The 20,472-nt window shown below is 37.9% G+C and overlaps 1 protein-coding gene across 3 annotated transcripts in view; it reads left to right on the top strand.

Annotated features, from left to right (window-relative positions):
- The window catches only part of LOC136873739 (phosphatidylinositol 4-phosphate 5-kinase type-1 alpha), a 561,879-nt gene that overhangs the window by 486,103 nt on the left and 55,304 nt on the right, over positions 1 to 20,472 (top strand). The window lies entirely within an intron of this gene.

Below are 20,472 nucleotides of genomic sequence, written 5' to 3'. Positions count from 1 at the left end.
CTCCTGCCAGGTCAGGGTGTTGATGGCACTTCTCCACCATTGCTTCTCCTTTCATCACTCCTCTTCAGTAATTGTATTCCAGTCCAGTCTTCTTTTTTCTTATGCGGTTCTTGACAGAATCCATCCATCTTGCTGTAGGTTTCCCTCTTGCCCTCTTTCCTTTTATCTTAGCCTCCAACACTTGTTTTGGTATCCTTCCTGCCTGCATCCTCATAACATGTCCAAACCATCTCAATTTATTCTTCTCCATCCTATCACTCAGTTTTTCTACCCTTATCTCTTTTCTGACCTTAACATTTCTTACACTGTCTCTCCTTATCTTCCCTACCATACTCCTCAGGAACTTCATCTCACTGGCGTGAATTTTATTCTCATTTCTTGCTGTCAAAGTCCAAATCCCTGATGCATATGTTAATATACGGGTACATTATCTCTGTACATTTCATAGGAACTCCACACCAGGTTCCTTACATTCTGGTAGAATGTATTTCCCGCTTGTACGCTTCTGCTGATCGCCTTATCCAACCTTGCATCATACATTATTTCTCTTCCCAAATATTTGAGCATTCAACAACCTCAAGGTTTTGTCCCCTGATACTAACGATTCCTTTTCCTTTTCTTTCTCCTCTTGTCATCACCACTGTTTTGCTCTTCTCCATACTGATTTTCGTACCATATTTCTCAATATTGTCATTTAAAGCCTCTATTTGGATTTGCACTTCTGCATTGTTGACTCTCCAGATCACTGTCCTGCATTATTGACTCTCCAGATCACTGTCATCTGCAAACAACGTTATTTTTATATCCCCTCCATGTCTTGCCTTTGTTTCCTTTATAATTTCATCCATAACCATTATAAACATAAGGGGAGACAATACACTTCCCTGTCTTCATCCACTTTGATTTCTAAACCAAAATGTTATCTCCTCTGGAGTCTGGACAGAACTGGAACAATTCTTAGACATTGCTTTCACTAGTTCCCTTGATTGCCTTCCACATCCATTTCTTTCCAGGGTTTCTCACACCTTTTCTCTATTAACACTATTGTATGCCTTCTCTATATCAAGGAATACCATCACCAGATCTTTTCCATATTACCACTGTTTTTCCATCAGTAATATCATGGTAAGTATAGGATCTATCTTTGACCTGCCCTGTCAAAATCCACACTGCTCTTTCTCTCATCCGCCTTTTCGTTATTCTCTCCAATATTTTGGCTACTTGTGACAGTAGTGTAATTCATCAATAATTGTCACATACCTTCCTGTCATCTTTCTTAAATACTGGTATTTTTACACCTTTACACAAATTATCAGGTAGCCTACTTACTTTTTCCTCCATACACACCTTAGCAGCCTATACTAACCATTGTAAACCAATAGGTCCTGCTGCTTTTATCATTTCCACACACATTTTATCCATCCTTGCTGCTTTCCCTGTTTTCATTTGTTTAATAGCCGTTTCCACCTCTGCCATTGCAATATCATTCTCCATTTCTGGATCATCCTCATTTACCACTCCACCCTCTTCTGCATCATTTCTCGCATTCAGGAGTTTATCGAAATAATCTTTCCACCTCTGGGTCTGTTATTTCATTTCCACTCTCTTCCTTCACTTGTTTTGTATAAATTTTTCCTTTTCTCTTATTTTTTATCGATCCGTACAACATCCTTTTTCTGCAATTTACATCCTTTTCCAACTCTCCTGTGAATCTCTCCCAACATTTTTTCTTTTCCTCATTGACCACTTTTTTACACTTACTTTTAATTTCCGTGTACTTAATCTTACTTCCTTCTTATCTATCTGTATTCCATTCTTGCAATGCTTTCGTCTTTTGTTTATTAACCTCCTTCACCTTTTCGTTTCACCAATTTCCATCTTTTATTTTCTTCTGTTTTATTTCTTTTACTCTCACAATTTTACCTATTTTCAATTTTGCTACCACTGCTCTGCCCATCAAACACCTCTCCTGATCGTGCTGTTACATCCTTTAACTGTTTATGGTTTATTTTGTCAATCAAAAAATAATCAATAACTGTTTTTGTCCTTCTTTCACCCCAGCCATATCTAATGATCTTTCTGTTTTTCTTCCTTCTAAACTAAGTGTTACCACAATAATTCCATTTCTCTCACAAAAATCAAGCGACATATTTCTCTCACTGTTTCTTTTTCCATATCCAAATGGACCAATCACTTCTTCTTTACCAATTCTGTCATTTCCAACCTGCGCATTGAGATCTCCCATGACTATCACTTCTACATCGGTGAATACTTCCTTGAGTGTCTCCAAGAATTCCTCTATATTTTTCTCACAGTTTTTAGTTTGGGGTGCATAAACTTGAATGAAATATTTCACTCCTTCTTCCATCCTCAGTTGCACTCTTAATTATTCTATGGTCTACCTACCCTATCCACTATGTTTCATTAATTGGTAGGCTAGTGTTTGACCATATGCACTATGCCGCAGAATTGAGTGAGACTTCTACGAAGGAAGTTCAGTATATAATGTATATAATGCAGTGCCTTTTTTTTTCTTTTCTAAAAGCAGGTTTGTTTTATTGAGGATTCAAATACAGTGTGTTATTCCCCAACTCTTTTGCTACAATACCGTATTTTTTAACATAATCTCCATTCAATGGTACGGCCTTACACCACCAAAATGTGAGGGCCTGTATGCCTGCATGGTACCACTCAACTGATCGATGTCGGAGCCAACGTCGTGCTGCATCGATAACTTCCCCATCATCCACGTAGTGCTTCCCGCGGAGTGCATCCTTCATTGGGCCAGACAGATGGAAGTCAGGAGGTGTGAGATCCAGGCTGTAGGGTGAGTGAGGAAGAACAGTCCACTGAAGTTTTGTGAGCTCCTGTCGGTGATGTGATGATGAAACACGCCTCACCCAATGACTCGCCTTGCTTTTGTCCGCTGCCAAGTCTCCGTAGACATTCTGCAAGTGCCTATGAATATCTGTGATGCCCTGGTTTTCCACCAAAAGAAACTCAATAACTTCTCTCTGTTTGGTACGCACCTCCGTTACAAACACCATTTTGAAGGCTAGTTATAGTGCTGCCACCTGTCAAAAATTAATGAAACTCTACAAGACAAAGCAGGAATATTCAGTCCCAAACAAAATTCTGATTTTTTAAAACCTAATTTGGCTGAGAAATAAAATATGTTGCATTATATATTGATCGCCTCTTGTATTAACAATGCCTTAGAGCACGTTACTCCTCCAGTTCGCTGTTTCATACCTTCCCCACATCACTGTATCGTAGTTAATTTTACAATTTGCAATTTGCTATACCTGGTCACTTGGCACAAATCTTAACATAGTTACATGGTAGACTGATGTACAATAATGATTGAAAGATGTCATATTTTTTGAACAGTCTATAGTCACATGACAGGAACAATAATAGTGTTCAGAATAATTTGCAGGATGTGCTTACAGTGCATAAGTACTATGCAGGATGCTAGCAGATAAATATTGACCTCACGATGATCTCACACGTTTGTTGGTCTCAGAACAAAATATTGGTAGGGACAGCTGATTCACCTGGTATAATCCAAATGGTCTAAATGTGATTTTTTTAAAAATATTAATCCATCATTGTGTTTCTCTTTTCTTTTTATTAAATTAAAACACTCGTTCATATTGGGCAATGTTAGAAAATATTAATATCCTTGTTTTCTCCAATGTGATTAAATATTTTGAGCCAGAAAGGTACCTCTTCATCTAGTAATTACAACAAAAGAAGTATAACGTATCTGCTAAAATTAATCTTAATGTATACTTTATCATATTTTTCTGAAAAGCACTCAATACAGCTGGCAGTCTTCCTGGAATAAAATCAATATTTTAAGTCCTTTCAACCCATTTGTAAAATAGATTATTTTAGTAGCCACTCTTACGTGCTACTACACTTCACAATGCACTGATCAATTTTTCAGTACTGTATCATGATTCTTTTTAAAAACTTCAGTCTCCTGCAAAAATGAATATCATTTATATGCTTTATTTTATACTACACACTTATTTCAATTATCAGTTCTTTTTCTTTTCAAAAACTAACATCAGTTTACTCAACTGTTCATACATTGTACATATTTTATCATCAGTATTTTTATCTGTTTTCCTCTAAATAAAGATGTTAATATTTTGAGTTTTAAAATATGATTTCACTCTTTATCTTGAAAAGAAAGCTATAACATCAAATTTCAAAAAGAATTTAAAAAAAAAATGAAAAACAAGAGTGTAAGAGGGGTAAGGTATATAGATAGCCTAAGATCAGTGCAGTTACAATTTATATATTGCAGAATCTGGCTATTAGCTGTTGCAATAAGGAAGTACTAAATCTCCAGCATGAGTCTTGAGTCTTGTACAGTCCACATATAGCAGTACTGTCATGTTCAGCTTATTCTCTTGTTTGTTTAATGGAAGTAATTGTCAAATCAAGTGTGCCCTTCCTCCCCCCCTCCCCAATTTAGAGAGGAGTTGATCCTTTCTTGGCCTATTGGAAGAAAATAGATGTAGTATTTTCTATGCCTTTATATATCTGTTAGTATAGTTATATATTACAGTGTATATTTATGAACATTTACATCGGTATGAATATACATTGTCAAGCTGCTTGCATTTACAGAAATGAATTGCATAATAGATATTTTGTTCTAAGATATTATATTTTTATCAAGTAATGTGACAAAAATGGTATAATCAGCTGTATTATTTTTTACCAGCAGTAATATCCTTTTGATAGGGAATCACTGCTTGCATATTTTTTCATAGTCTTTGCTTTGCTTTGTTTTGTAGATTTAAAAAACATTAATGTAATTAATGTTTTGAACTCTATAAATACATTCAGGTTGTTAAAAATGCATATTATTCCTAGCATGCTTTGTGGCTATGTCAATTTGCAGTGCCTTCATGCACAAGTTGACTCATTTCAAATTTGAAAACATTAAATAAAATATTGTGTTGGAATTATAAGGAAATGGCAATGTATGTTTCACATAATTTTTGGTAACTTCTCAACAATCGTGACAGATACTAAAAATAAGGAAAAACAGTTTTCTCTTTTAATATTATCACATGCATACACTTGTTTCTGAGATTCTGAATATGTTTGAAGAATATTCCTTATGATACTCCTTTACATCCTCAAAATTACAGAAAAGTATTTCATTCTCAGTGTTTATTATTCTTTGTATGAGATTGTCTTGCCCAACATTTTGTTCTTATATCAGGCAGTATAGATTTAATTGAAGGTGTATACAACAGTCTCTTGTTTCAGCATAGGCACACAAAAATATAGTGGCCACTTTGATTACTTCATACAAAATTAAAATTGTTAGCCACAAGTTAAACAAAAAACATGTTGATATTGACATTCATAATTGGGAAGCAACTGAGCTGGACTAAAAAAGAGGTTGTTGATGGATGAATAAGAAGTATCTGGTTATTAAATGAAATGAGCAGCAGAAGGAATAGATTAGACTAAATTTCAAGGTCACAGGCTCTGCCAAGGGAGAAACTCAATTAAGATACTTACATTCCTTAAAATTACAAGATGAGAAAATAAATGAGCATTGGAATCATTACTTGCATATGATTCTTACATTTATGAAGAAATCTATCCCTTGTGTTTATTATATTTGATGATGAACCAAAGAAATGGAAATGTAAAGTTTCCTTTTAATCAAATGTTCAGCAGGGATTATTTTTGGATAAGTCCAACCTTCCTTTCACACAAATACAAAGAAATTCAACAGGTAAGTTCAGTATAGTTCGTACCTTTTGTATTATAGATGATTGATATCGAGAGAACAAGTATTTTAAGAGCAAATCTGAAGCAGACTTAAGACATTAGACTTCCTCGCTTCATTCAGTTCCATTTGAAATATTGTCACATGGGATCATTTTGTGCCTATTAAGGGACTTTATCTGCTACGACAGGTACTGCCCAGCCAGATAGCTTGCAGGTACTAGACTGCTATGTGGCTAGTGTGATGACATCCTGAGCCATATTGCTTGGCCGTAACAACCATATACATTTAAAATTCCGTTGAATTTGTATAATACAAATGTTCGAACCACAACAGCCATACTCTAGTATACAGATAAGCAAACCTAATATACCAACTGCTATCTTGCTTTACACATTCAATGCTGAAGATTGGAAACTAGAATTGATCAACTCTTAAGGAATGTTTGTGTCGTATGTAGGTTACTTTGTAGATGATGATGAAGCACCAAATTTGATCTGCTGTGGTAGTTCCTTATAAAGAGTGTAAAAGCATTATTTGTAGAAAATTTCTGAATATACTGTAAGTGGTGTAGTTTCACCCTCAGCAAACAGTCCACAGTTGCAAATTAAGATTCTGCCAACTGCAGAGTAACAGCATAACGTCTTGTTAAAAGACTTGAAAATAGAAGAAAATGTAGAACTGTAGCTGCAAAAAAAAAAAAAAAAAGTCTGCATTAGGGCTTTGAGAGAGAGTGAGTGATCTATGTACAGGACGATTTCTGTAAAGTGCAAGTCCGGTTCCATGGCTAAATGGTTTGTGTGTTGTCCTTTGGTCACAGGGGTTCCGGGGTCGATTCTCGGCAGGGTCAGGAATTTTAACCATAATTGGTTCAGTTTGCTGGCACAGAGGCTGGGTGTATGTATCGTCTTCATCATCATTTCATCCTCATCATGACGCACAGGTCGCCCGCAGGTGTCAAATCCAAAGACCTGCATCCGGTGAGCCGAACTTGTCCTCGGACACTCCCGGCACTAAAAGCCATATGCCATTTCATTTCATTTCATTTCATTTCATTTCATTTTGTAAAGTGTGTAACAGACAAAGTTGAAATATAGATACAGTAATATATTCCTAGATGCTAGAAGGACTATTTCCTGAATATTTATTGAGTGATAAGAGCTTTACAATTTATTAATGCCATATTCGTTCTGTATTGACTTTGAATAGTAACGTAATTGTTCCTTTATATGGAATGTTATATATTTTCTATTTAAAGGAATAATTATTTTATTTGATAAGAACCTTCATATGGCAAGCTCTGGTTCAAACAATAACAAGATAATCTTGTGTAGCAGTCATTAGAAATTACAGTAGGTGCCAACTTAAACATATTGAAGGGGTTTTTGGCAGGCAAGTCCGTACACTTACTTAAGTTCAAAACTGTCCCTTTCAGCACACATTAAAATAATTTAATCCATAACTAGTTTTTGGAATCTTAGTTCCATCATCAGTGGATCATTAAAATTAAAACATTAAAATTTACATAATTGTGTCATCTTGATTTTAAAATGAAGAGGAGAGTTATACTGTAACAAAGATACAAAAACAAATAAGGCAAGTTAACATAACAGAAACTTTTAAACCTAACGAATGTAGTTAAAATCGTACCTTATAATGATAGGAATGACCGAACATACCGTCTCAGCTGTTACATGAATACTGAGCAACCCTCACGGTGCTAACAAGTAAGTATCATGCGATATTGCATCATCTCAAGGTTGTTGACATGTTGTCCGCAGCAGTTTCACTTAAAATTTTATCTGGGTCATTTTTCTGTGCTAAGTATATTTTGATGTTCTCATGAATGTTTAATTCTAAACCATGATTGCCTTTGTAGATTAACTCCATATCTTTTGCCATGCTATGAAAGTTGCTATTATTGCTGTCTGTTCTGCAAAAGCAGAATATTTGTTATATTGCATTGCTTTAAAATGTTGTTGATAATGCTGAGCAAATGTTCGGCCAGTCCATCTTATGTAAAACATCTTAAAATCTTTGCAAGTTAACCTTTACACTCTCGAGTTGTTGTAGGGATCATTTTTATGAACAATTTTTAATTCTACTAATATTTATTATTTTTAATGATGATTATGGGGCAAAGTCAATTTCCTATCCACTTTCGTAGACTTGGTTTTCAGTTGCAAGCCATCATCCACGTAATCTTAATCTTCTTCTTCTTCTCTTTTGAGACCACATTGGATCACTTTTGGTTTGGTTTGTCAATTTCTTGATAGGAACTGTCCGAACCTTGCGGTCCTCCCAGAACTTCTTCATACGTGTTTATATTCTTGCCCTTTTTTTTTTTTTTTTTGTAGAAAATATTCCAGTAGGGATTTTCTTCTTTGTGAATGTAAAGTGGAAAGTCGTATTTTTAAATATTGTGTTTACCTTTTTCTTATCCATAGTGTCATCCGGTGTAAGGCTAATTTCTTTCAAATCCTCCCTGATTTATTTTATCCATCTGCATCCAGTTATGGTATTTTTTGAAGCACGATTGTACTGCAGTAGCTGCTTCAGAAGTCGCGAATCTGGCATTCTCAGGATGTGGCCAAAAGTACCCTAGTCCTTTCTTGCACATGGTATCTGTAATGGGTTATAATTTCTGATATACAACATTGTTAGGTACTATTCGCCATTGCCCATCTTTTTGATAGCTTTTATTGATACAAGTTCTTCCAATTCGTTTGGATTGTTCATTTAGATGGAATAATGTTTCTGAGGCATATGTGGCTTCTGGCTTTATGACTGTATTGTAATGTTTGATTTTTGTATTAATGGATAAATATCTCTGTTTTGTAAGGTTTTTCATTTAAATTATTTGTTATTAACTCACATAGATATTTGAATTGTGTTTGGAGCATCATTTCTGTTTTCTCAAATTATGTTTTAAGGCCAATTCTATTTGCAATGTTGTGAAGCTCTAATATTTGAGTTTTTGCTTCATCTAAATCTGTGGCTAGTAATGCTATGTCATTTGCAAAACCAAGGCAATTTGTTTGGATTTTCCTACCTTTTTTAATATTGGGAGGGCATTTCCTAAACCATTCTCACATTACCATTTCTAGTGCACATAATTAAATGGTAATGGTGAAAAGCCATCACCCTGCTGTAACACAGTAGTTACTTCAAATGGGTCTGATAATTCGCCTCTGAACTTCACTTTTGATTTGGTCTCTGTAAGAGTTAATTTTATCATATTTACTACTAATTTAGGATGTAATCCTATGTGTCATAAAATTTTTAATAAGGAGATCCCGTAAATACTATCATAGGCCTTCTTGAAGTTGATAAATGTTATCTCTATTTCTTTCTCTGTTGTAATCCATTATCAGTTTAAGGCTCATAATTTGGTCAGGGCAACTCCTCCAAGGCCTGAAACCTTCTTGATATTCTCTTAGTTCATTGTCGAGTTGTAATTAAATTGTATTGAGAATAATTCTAGAGAACATTTTATAAGTAATATCCAGGACTGAAGTTACTCAGTAGTTATTAGGGTCTGTTTTGTCCCCTTTTTTATGTAATGGATGGATGTTGGCTGTTATCCAATGTTCTGAGAATTTTTCTGTAATCCAGATCTTGACTAGTTGTTCATGAAGGGCAGTTATAGCTGAACTTCCAGCATATTTCCAAATTTCTGCAAAGGTCTGATCTTCTCCAGGTGCTTTAAAATTCTTCATGTCATTCAGTGTGTAAATTTCCTATACTGTAGGAGGGTTTATATTCTCTATTCATTCAGTGTGTAAATTTCCTATACTGTAGGAGGGTTTATATTCTCTGTTGGGGTTGTTATTGGTATATTTTCATCTAAGTGAAGGAATTCTGTTTGTTCTTCACAATTAGGAGCAATTTGAAATATTAGCCAGGATTTGTGCATTGTCGTGATTGTTGTGGGCTAATTCACCATTTCCATCTTGTAACAATAAGGTTGGAGCTTCACGCGTAGTCAAATGTTTTTTTTTAAATTTTGTAATAATTCTGTGAATGTGATATTTTGAATTCTCTTTCAGTTGAGTTCAGAGTTTTTTTTTAGATACTGTCTTTTTATTCTTAAGGTTTTAGTTGTATCTTTCTGTTGTTTAATTAAATTTTGAAAAGATGCTTCAGATTTTTGGCACTGGTATAATAACCACGCTTTGTGTCATTTCTCAATCATATTATCACATTCGTTATTCCACCAATGATGTTTTTAAGGAGGCTTTAATGGGGCCAATTCTTCTGCAGTTTGCTGAAGGCTATTAACTAGGTCATCTGTGTTATCTGTGATTTTAATTTTTTCTGTTACTTTTTGATAATTTTCATTTTTAATTAGCAGTGTAGGATCTATTTTCCTTTTGGGTTTATAGGCTTGTTGTTTTAGTCTCCTTTGGGGGGGGGGGGGTAATTTAATTTTAATTTTAAATAGGCCTACACAATGATCTGAGCCTGTGTGTGTTCCTTGAAGAACCCTGACATTATAAATTTCTTTGTGATATAATTTATCTGTAAATACACGATCTAATTGTCATTTACCTTTAGTGTAATCGGGATGCTTCTATGTGTTGAGTTTTTGTGGTTTTCTCTTAAAATATGTAAATTTTGATATTAGGCCATGATTCCTGTGAAGATCAATTAGTTTTTGACCATTTTTGTTTGTTCTCTTCTTAGTTGGGCATTAAAATCCCCAATTAATATTTTAGCATGGTTTTTAGGAATGTTATTTAGGATATCATCGAATAGATCCCAAAGTTTCCTATCTCTACACGGTCTCTAAAAGAGTTACCCTTATCCTTGGTAGGAGCATGTGCATTAGTTATGGTGTACATTTTATTAGCTGTCTTTATCGTAAGTGTGGAGATCCTTGAGTAGTGAGATTTAAACTTTTGTATAGAGTTTATTATTTTAAGGCTAACCAAAAAGCCTGTTCCAAACTGGGGAATAGTTTTTGTCACTCTCTTTCCTGGTATACCATTGTAGAGTCTGTACCCTTGAGATTCCAGACCGGGTGAGTTGGCCATGCGGTAAGGGGCGTGCAGCTGAGAGCTCGCATCCGGGAGATAGTGGGTTCGAATCCCATTGTCGGCAGCCCTGAAGATGGTTATCCATGGTTTCCCATTTTCACACCAGGCAAATGCGGGGGTTGTACCATAATTAAGGCCACGGCCACTTCTTTCCTATTCCTAGGTCTTTCCTATCCCATTGTTGCCGTAAGACCTATCTGTAATACCAATATAAATGGTCCGTTATTGGACATTATAAATTTTCCAGCTAACTCATTCTTGGTTGCCAGCGTTTCGCCCTCGTGTGCTAGGGTGGGCTCATCAGTTGGTACCTAGCACACCTACCAATACGCTGGCTAGTGCATACCGTGGAGGCCACTGCGTAGGCTAACTGGAGCCACCGGCAGTGCCAATGCACTAAGAGACTTTGTCTCATCAGCAAAAATTGATGCCTGCTTGGCCATCAGATGATATAGATGTTGATTCCCATAGGGAATCTGAAATATTTGTCCTGAATGAGTAAATTTATAATACCAATATAAATGGTCCGTTATTGGACATTATAAATTTTCCAGCTAACTCATTCTTGGTTGCCAGCGTTTCGCCCTCGTGTGCTAGGGTGGGCTCATCAGTTGGTACCTAGCACACCTACCAATACGCTGGCTAGTGCATACCGTGGAGGCCACTGCGTAGGCTAACTGGAGCCACCGGCAGTGCCAATGCACTAAGAGACTTTGTCTCATCAGCAAAAATTGATGCCTGCTTGGCCATCAGATGATATAGATGTTGATTCCCATAGGGAATCTGAAATATTTGTCCTGAATGAGTAAATTTATAATACCAATATAAATGGTCCGTTATTGGACATTATAAATTTTCCAGCTAACTCATTCTTGGTTGCCAGCGTTTCGCCCTCGTGTGCTAGGGTGGGCTCATCAGTTGGTACCTAGCACACCTACCAATACGCTGGCTAGTGCATACCGTGGAGGCCACTGCGTAGGCTAACTGGAGCCACCGGCAGTGCCAATGCACTAAGAGACTTTGTCTCATCAGCAAAAATTGATGCCTGCTTGGCCATCAGATGATATAGATGTTGATTCCCATAGGGAATCTGAAATATTTGTCCTGAATGAGTAAATTTATAATACCAATATAAATGGTCCGTTATTGGACATTATAAATTTTCCAGCTAACTCATTCTTGGTTGCCAGCGTTTCGCCCTCGTGTGCTAGGGTGGGCTCATCAGTTGGTACCTAGCACACCTACCAATACGCTGGCTAGTGCATACCGTGGAGGCCACTGCGTAGGCTAACTGGAGCCACCGGCAGTGCCAATGCACTAAGAGACTTTGTCTCATCAGCAAAAATTGATGCCTGCTTGGCCATCAGATGATATAGATGTTGATTCCCATAGGGAATCTGAAATATTTGTCCTGAATGAGTAAATTTATAATACCAATATAAATGGTCCGTTATTGGACATTATAAATTTTCCAGCTAACTCATTCTTGGTTGCCAGCGTTTCGCCCTCGTGTGCTAGGGTGGGCTCATCAGTTGGTACCTAGCACACCTACCAATACGCTGGCTAGTGCATACCGTGGAGGCCACTGCGTAGGCTAACTGGAGCCACCGGCAGTGCCAATGCACTAAGAGACTTTGTCTCATCAGCAAAAATTGATGCCTGCTTGGCCATCAGATGATATAGATGTTGATTCCCATAGGGAATCTGAAATATTTGTCCTGAATGAGTAAATTTATAATACCAATATAAATGGTCCGTTATTGGACATTATAAATTTTCCAGCTAACTCATTCTTGGTTGCCAGCGTTTCGCCCTCGTGTGCTAGGGTGGGCTCATCAGTTGGTACCTAGCACACCTACCAATACGCTGGCTAGTGCATACCGTGGAGGCCACTGCGTAGGCTAACTGGAGCCACCGGCAGTGCCAATGCACTAAGAGACTTTGTCTCATCAGCAAAAATTGATGCCTGCTTGGCCATCAGATGATATAGATGTTGATTCCCATAGGGAATCTGAAATATTTGTCCTGAATGAGTAAATTTATAATACCAATATAAATGGTCCGTTATTGGACATTATAAATTTTCCAGCTAACTCATTCTTGGTTGCCAGCGTTTCGCCCTCGTGTGCTAGGGTGGGCTCATCAGTTGGTACCTAGCACACCTACCAATACGCTGGCTAGTGCATACCGTGGAGGCCACTGCGTAGGCTAACTGGAGCCACCGGCAGTGCCAATGCACTAAGAGACTTTGTCTCATCAGCAAAAATTGATGCCTGCTTGGCCATCAGATGATATAGATGTTGATTCCCATAGGGAATCTGAAATATTTGTCCTGAATGAGTAAATTTATAATACCAATATAAATGGTCCGTTATTGGACATTATAAATTTTCCAGCTAACTCATTCTTGGTTGCCAGCGTTTCGCCCTCGTGTGCTAGGGTGGGCTCATCAGTTGGTACCTAGCACACCTACCAATACGCTGGCTAGTGCATACCGTGGAGGCCACTGCGTAGGCTAACTGGAGCCACCGGCAGTGCCAATGCACTAAGAGACTTTGTCTCATCAGCAAAAATTGATGCCTGCTTGGCCATCAGATGATATAGATGTTGATTCCCATAGGGAATCTGAAATATTTGTCCTGAATGAGTAAATTTATAATACCAATATAAATGGTCCGTTATTGGACATTATAAATTTTCCAGCTAACTCATTCTTGGTTGCCAGCGTTTCGCCCTCGTGTGCTAGGGTGGGCTCATCAGTTGGTACCTAGCACACCTACCAATACGCTGGCTAGTGCATACCGTGGAGGCCACTGCGTAGGCTAACTGGAGCCACCGGCAGTGCCAATGCACTAAGAGACTTTGTCTCATCAGCAAAAATTGATGCCTGCTTGGCCATCAGATGATATAGATGTTGATTCCCATAGGGAATCTGAAATATTTGTCCTGAATGAGTAAATTTATAATACCAATATAAATGGTCCGTTATTGGACATTATAAATTTTCCAGCTAACGCTGGCAACCAAGAATGAGTTAGCTGGAAAATTTATAATGTCCAATAACGGACCATTTATATTGGTATTATAAATTTACTCATTCAGGACAAATATTTCAGATTCCCTATGGGAATCAACATCTATATCATCTGATGGCCAAGCAGGCATCAATTTTTGCTGATGAGACAAAGTCTCTTAGTGCATTGGCACTGCCGGTGGCTCCAGTTAGCCTACGCAGTGGCCTCCACGGTATGCACTAGCCAGCGTATTGGTAGGTGTGCTAGGTACCAACTGATGAGCCCACCCTAGCACACGAGGGCGAAACGCTGGCAACCAAGAATGAGTTAGCTGGAAAATTTATAATGTCCAATAACGGACCATTTATATTGGTATTATAAATTTACTCATTCAGGACAAATATTTCAGATTCCCTATGGGAATCAACATCTATATCATCTGATGGCCAAGCAGGCATCAATTTTTGCTGATGAGACAAAGTCTCTTAGTGCATTGGCACTGCCGGTGGCTCCAGTTAGCCTACGCAGTGGCCTCCACGGTATGCACTAGCCAGCGTATTGGTAGGTGTGCTAGGTACCAACTGATGAGCCCACCCTAGCACACGAGGGCGAAACGCTGGCAACCAAGAATGAGTTAGCTGGAAAATTTATAATGTCCAATAACGGACCATTTATATTGGTATTATAAATTTACTCATTCAGGACAAATATTTCAGATTCCCTATGGGAATCAACATCTATATCATCTGATGGCCAAGCAGGCATCAATTTTTGCTGATGAGACAAAGTCTCTTAGTGCATTGGCACTGCCGGTGGCTCCAGTTAGCCTACGCAGTGGCCTCCACGGTATGCACTAGCCAGCGTATTGGTAGGTGTGCTAGGTACCAACTGATGAGCCCACCCTAGCACACGAGGGCGAAACGCTGGCAACCAAGAATGAGTTAGCTGGAAAATTTATAATGTCCAATAACGGACCATTTATATTGGTATTATAAATTTACTCATTCAGGACAAATATTTCAGATTCCCTATGGGAATCAACATCTATATCATCTGATGGCCAAGCAGGCATCAATTTTTGCTGATGAGACAAAGTCTCTTAGTGCATTGGCACTGCCGGTGGCTCCAGTTAGCCTACGCAGTGGCCTCCACGGTATGCACTAGCCAGCGTATTGGTAGGTGTGCTAGGTACCAACTGATGAGCCCACCCTAGCACACGAGGGCGAAACGCTGGCAACCAAGAATGAGTTAGCTGGAAAATTTATAATGTCCAATAACGGACCATTTATATTGGTATTATAAATTTACTCATTCAGGACAAATATTTCAGATTCCCTATGGGAATCAACATCTATATCATCTGATGGCCAAGCAGGCATCAATTTTTGCTGATGAGACAAAGTCTCTTAGTGCATTGGCACTGCCGGTGGCTCCAGTTAGCCTACGCAGTGGCCTCCACGGTATGCACTAGCCAGCGTATTGGTAGGTGTGCTAGGTACCAACTGATGAGCCCACCCTAGCACACGAGGGCGAAACGCTGGCAACCAAGAATGAGTTAGCTGGAAAATTTATAATGTCCAATAACGGACCATTTATATTGGTATTATAAATTTACTCATTCAGGACAAATATTTCAGATTCCCTATGGGAATCAACATCTATATCATCTGATGGCCAAGCAGGCATCAATTTTTGCTGATGAGACAAAGTCTCTTAGTGCATTGGCACTGCCGGTGGCTCCAGTTAGCCTACGCAGTGGCCTCCACGGTATGCACTAGCCAGCGTATTGGTAGGTGTGCTAGGTACCAACTGATGAGCCCACCCTAGCACACGAGGGCGAAACGCTGGCAACCAAGAATGAGTTAGCTGGAAAATTTATAATGTCCAATAACGGACCATTTATATTGGTATTATAAATTTACTCATTCAGGACAAATATTACAGATTCCCTATGGGAATCAACATCTATATCATCTGATGGCCAAGCAGGCATCAATTTTTGCTGATGAGACAAAGTCTCTTAGTGCATTGGCACTGCCGGTGGCTCCAGTTAGCCTACGCAGTGGCCTCCACGGTATGCACTAGCCAGCGTATTGGTAGGTGTGCTAGGTACCAACTGATGAGCCCACCCTAGCACACGAGGGCGAAACGCTGGCAACCAAGAATGAGTTAGCTGGAAAATTTAAAAAAAAAAAAAAAAAAAAAAAAATGTATAATGTCCAATAACGGACCATTTATATTGGTATTATAAATTTACTCATTCAGGACAAATATTTCAGATTCCCTATGGGAATCAACATCTATATCATCTGATGGCCAAGCAGGCATCAATTTTTGCTGATGAGACAAAGTCTCTTAGTGCATTGGCACTGCCGGTGGCTCCAGTTAGCCTACGCAGTGGCCTCCACGGTATGCACTAGCCAGCGTATTGGTAGGTGTGCTAGGTACCAACTGATGAGCCCATCCTAGCACACGAGGGCGAAACGCTGGCAACCAAGAATGAGTTAGCTGGAAAATTTATAATGTCCAATAACGGACCATTTATATTGGTATTATAAATTTACTCATTCAGGACAAATATTTCAGATTCCCTATGGGAATCAACATCTATATCATCTGATGGCCAAGCAGGCATCAATTTTTGCTGATGAGACAAAGTCTCTTAGTGCATTGGCACTGCCGGTGGCTCCAGTTAGCCTACGCAGTGGCCTCCACGGTATGCACTAGCCAGCGTATTGGTAGGTGTGCTAGGTACCAACTGATGAGCCCACCCTAGCACACGAGGGCGAAACGCTGGCAACCAAGAATGAGTTAGCTGGAAAATTTATAATGTCCAATAACGGACCATTTATATTGGTATTATAAATTTACTCATTCAGGACAAATATTTCAGATTCCCTATGGGAATCAACATCTATATCAGACCTATCTGTGTCGGTGCAATGTAAAGCAAATAGAAAAAAAATATTCCAGTGCGTCCTGATCAATGTTTCTAATTTCCTGTAATCCCATAATGAGAATCTTGTGCTGGTCCATTATGTCAGTTATCACTTTTAGTTTGCCAATTTGTAGAAATAAATTTACATTGTGTGTTGTAAAATATGACATGGTTTTGTTTAAATTACTGACTTAGGTTCAGTAGTCTTGTCTGTATGTGGGCATTTCAATGCCTCCGACTGCATTGTATCTTCCCGGTGACAGCCCACCGTATTAGAGTATTGCCTTCTGTGACCATTTGGTTCAGACGATGGAATATTCCTTTGAAGACTTTCAATAGTTGATTGTCGAGGTATCACCTGTAGTGGGACTAGGCCCCAAGTTACAACTCTGGATGTGATCCAGTGAGGTGATAATGATTTACAAGTTGGTGATTAATGAAGTTGTGAGAAAATTACAGCTAAGGTATTGAGCCTTAGAGGTTACCTCAAGATGTTCTCTGGCTATCATTTTATGGCATTGTGCCAACCCTTCTCCTTTCTCGGGGGTTGGGACCGGCAACGGTAACTACTGGGCTACTCACTCCACCCAGTGGGTACTGCAGGCAGAGTTACATAATCTTATTAATAGCAAACACACAAATAAACTGACAAGGAATACAGTTTCTCCCATTTATTTGAATTGCGTTATGATTAATACACATTGCACCACGTTATTGCATTATGTTGGTATAATATATAGACTTGTGTGCTCATAAATAAAATTCAGTTCAAATTTTTACAGTGAAAGTAGACTCCTTTCATCTCAGGTTGAGCTGAAAGCTTATCTATTTTTATTTTTTCTTGAACTTTGCATTGTCTTGCTGGAGTTTTGGTAATTGCTCTCGACTCAATTATGACTTTGCTCCAGTTACTAATGAGAATTTTTTGCCTTTTAACTAAATTTTTATCCATTTTTGATATGCAGGCACCGAGTATGAATGGCTTAGTTCTTTACTATGTCAACAGTACCTACATGGTGTGTCTAAAGATTCTGGTGAATGCTATCATGAAACAACCAACAAATCAGAAGATACAAAGAAATTTCCTTCATTGACCTTCAAAATAATCCCCTTTTGCTACAACATACATTTGGCAACATTCATACAGCTTCTGGAAACCGTCAATAAAGGCCTCTTTAGGAATATATTGCAGAACAGCTGCCATACAATCTTAGACAGCTGCCACGTCGGAGATCAACAATGTTTTGACCTTGGACTTTCACAGGAGAGACTTTTTTTTAGTCACGAGAACTCCGTGAACACCATCCCATTGGATTCCAGATCAAACTGGTTGCACTAGGTCTCATCCACCAATCAATCGATCAATCAGTCGGGCACCGCTGATCTGCATTTAGGGCAGTCGCACAGATGGTGGATTCCTTATCAGTCTTTTATTTGGTCTGTTATTTAAAAATTTCACAGAAATTGGAAATTTATTGAATATCTACCTTAAATTATTCCCCTTCCTATAAATGAATATTTTCCCCAATTTGTCCTCGTGAATTCCAACTTATCTTCATACTGTGATCTTGCCTACTCTTAAAAACACCACTCAACCTTATTCGTCTCCTGATGTCATTACAAGCCACCTTTCCATTGACAGCTCGGAACATACTGCTTAGTCAAGCAGCTTGTCTCCTTACTTCCAAGTCTTCCCAGCCCAAGTTTGCAACATTTTCATATTACTGGATTTCTCTAAACTTTAACAACCGGCACCTCAAACGGATGCCTAGAAATGAGTGGTATGGGAAGAGGAGAAAGTATAGTGGTCAGTTTTATTTCTGCAGTGTTTATTTGTTTCAAGTTTGCTGCTCAAGTAGTAGCGCAGTATGAAAAAAGACAACAAGATATCACAACGCAGCGTGTCACTCCATGCGTACCTGACAAGCAACTATCAGCAGCATTCTCAGGTTTTCATTGGATACCACACAGCGCTTACTGGTGCAACTTGAGTCAAAGAATATTTCTCGCTAGTCTACTGAAGTTGTTGTTAGTGTGACATAAGGCAAAGAACATCAAAGCTGCGCTGCATGTTCACGTTTAGAGAAGTCCAGTAATACACTACTCATTTGTCAGAAATCAACTATAATAAATCGTGCTGCTTTTCTTTAGATTTTTTCCAATTTTCAAAAAAAGTAATTCTGGTGTGAGTTCCATACACTGGAACCATGCTCTAACTGTGGTCTTACCAGTGACTTGTATGTTCTCTACTTTTACTACAACCCCTAAATACCCTCATAAGCATATGAACAGATCTGTAACCTTTATTTACAATCCTGTTTATGTGATTACCCTAATAAAGATCTTTCCTTATATTATTAACACATAGGTACTTACAGCAATCCCCAGAAGTAACTTTCACCCCATCAACACAATGATTAAAATTGAGAGGACTTTTCCCTTGGTGAAACACACAAACTGACTTTTCACCCTGTTTACCATCATACTATCCATTGTCTGCTGTCCATCTCACAACACTGTCTTTTTGGTGATTCTCAGGTTGATAAGCATAGTTGATATGATGCGTAATAGCAGACAGTTACCAGAGGCAGTCAAAGTCCACATTGTCCTCATCTAATTTGAAATCATTAAGCTCAGAAAATTCCCTTGGAATTGTTTTCTTCTTTCTTAGAATTTATAGTTATCATTTCAAAATATAGCCTACAATAGGGAAAAGCATAAATTGGATGAAGCCCCCCCCCCCCTTTTTTTTATTTTTTTTTTTAATACTAAACATGGTAAATCGTTGGTTCTGGAACCTTTTTTAAAAATCTTAGGCAGGTATGATTTACTGTGCTTTTATAACTTTATTTTCATAGAAATCATTGCAAGAATATTTTGAAATTAAACAAACCTTTCCAAAAAATAGATCCATGATATATCATATTTACTAGTGTATCCACGTATATTTTCCCTCCGTATTGCATCTTGAGATAATATGGAACATGTTATAGGTGATAATATAGTTTTGGCTGATCATATTGGTAAACATATTCAACTGTTAAATAATTAGTATTATACCGGAGAATGTACATTGTCAAATACCACATACGCAAACTTTTCACTTTTCTTCCCAAGACATTAGAATATTCAGTTTATCAAAAGCAGACTTCAACTCGACTCCTAATATTAAATTTTGACAATAAACTCATCTCACACTTGTGCTTTCATTCATGTGCAACAGTGTGATTTGCATCAATGTGGAAGCATTTTCATCCACTTCGTAGTATTTTGATGAAGGCTAAATACAGCAGTCACATTGCATTTCACTTTTCCTTCCAATTCCTTTCTATACACAGTTGTTTCTGTAATATCAAAATAATGAGAAATTATAAGATTTTGGCATTTAAATTACTATATTCAGCTTGACAGATTTAATGTTATTTTTCTACATACTTTACTATTGCTCCATTCATAGCTATAACAAGCAGTGCTTATTCTTACTGTGCAGATGGATCTGTCAGGAATAGCAAATTTTAAAACTGTATGTTATGACCTTGTCGTTGAGATCACAAAGCTGAAAGCGCTTGCTTTTGTGGGCAAAGCAGAATTGCTTAGTGCTTCTGTGTCACACTCATCGCTGATATTACAAAATGTTATCATATAATTTTGTGGTAAGACATCACTGTAAATAACACATTACATAAGCAATATAATATTTTATTGTGCTTTTTC

Source organism: Anabrus simplex, chromosome 5 (assembly GCF_040414725.1).
Source record: "Anabrus simplex isolate iqAnaSimp1 chromosome 5, ASM4041472v1, whole genome shotgun sequence".
NCBI classification, from domain to species: Eukaryota; Metazoa; Arthropoda; class Insecta; order Orthoptera; family Tettigoniidae; genus Anabrus; species Anabrus simplex.
The sequence above is the reverse complement of the archived record's forward strand: the minus strand, read 5'-3'. Positions and strand labels throughout refer to the sequence as shown.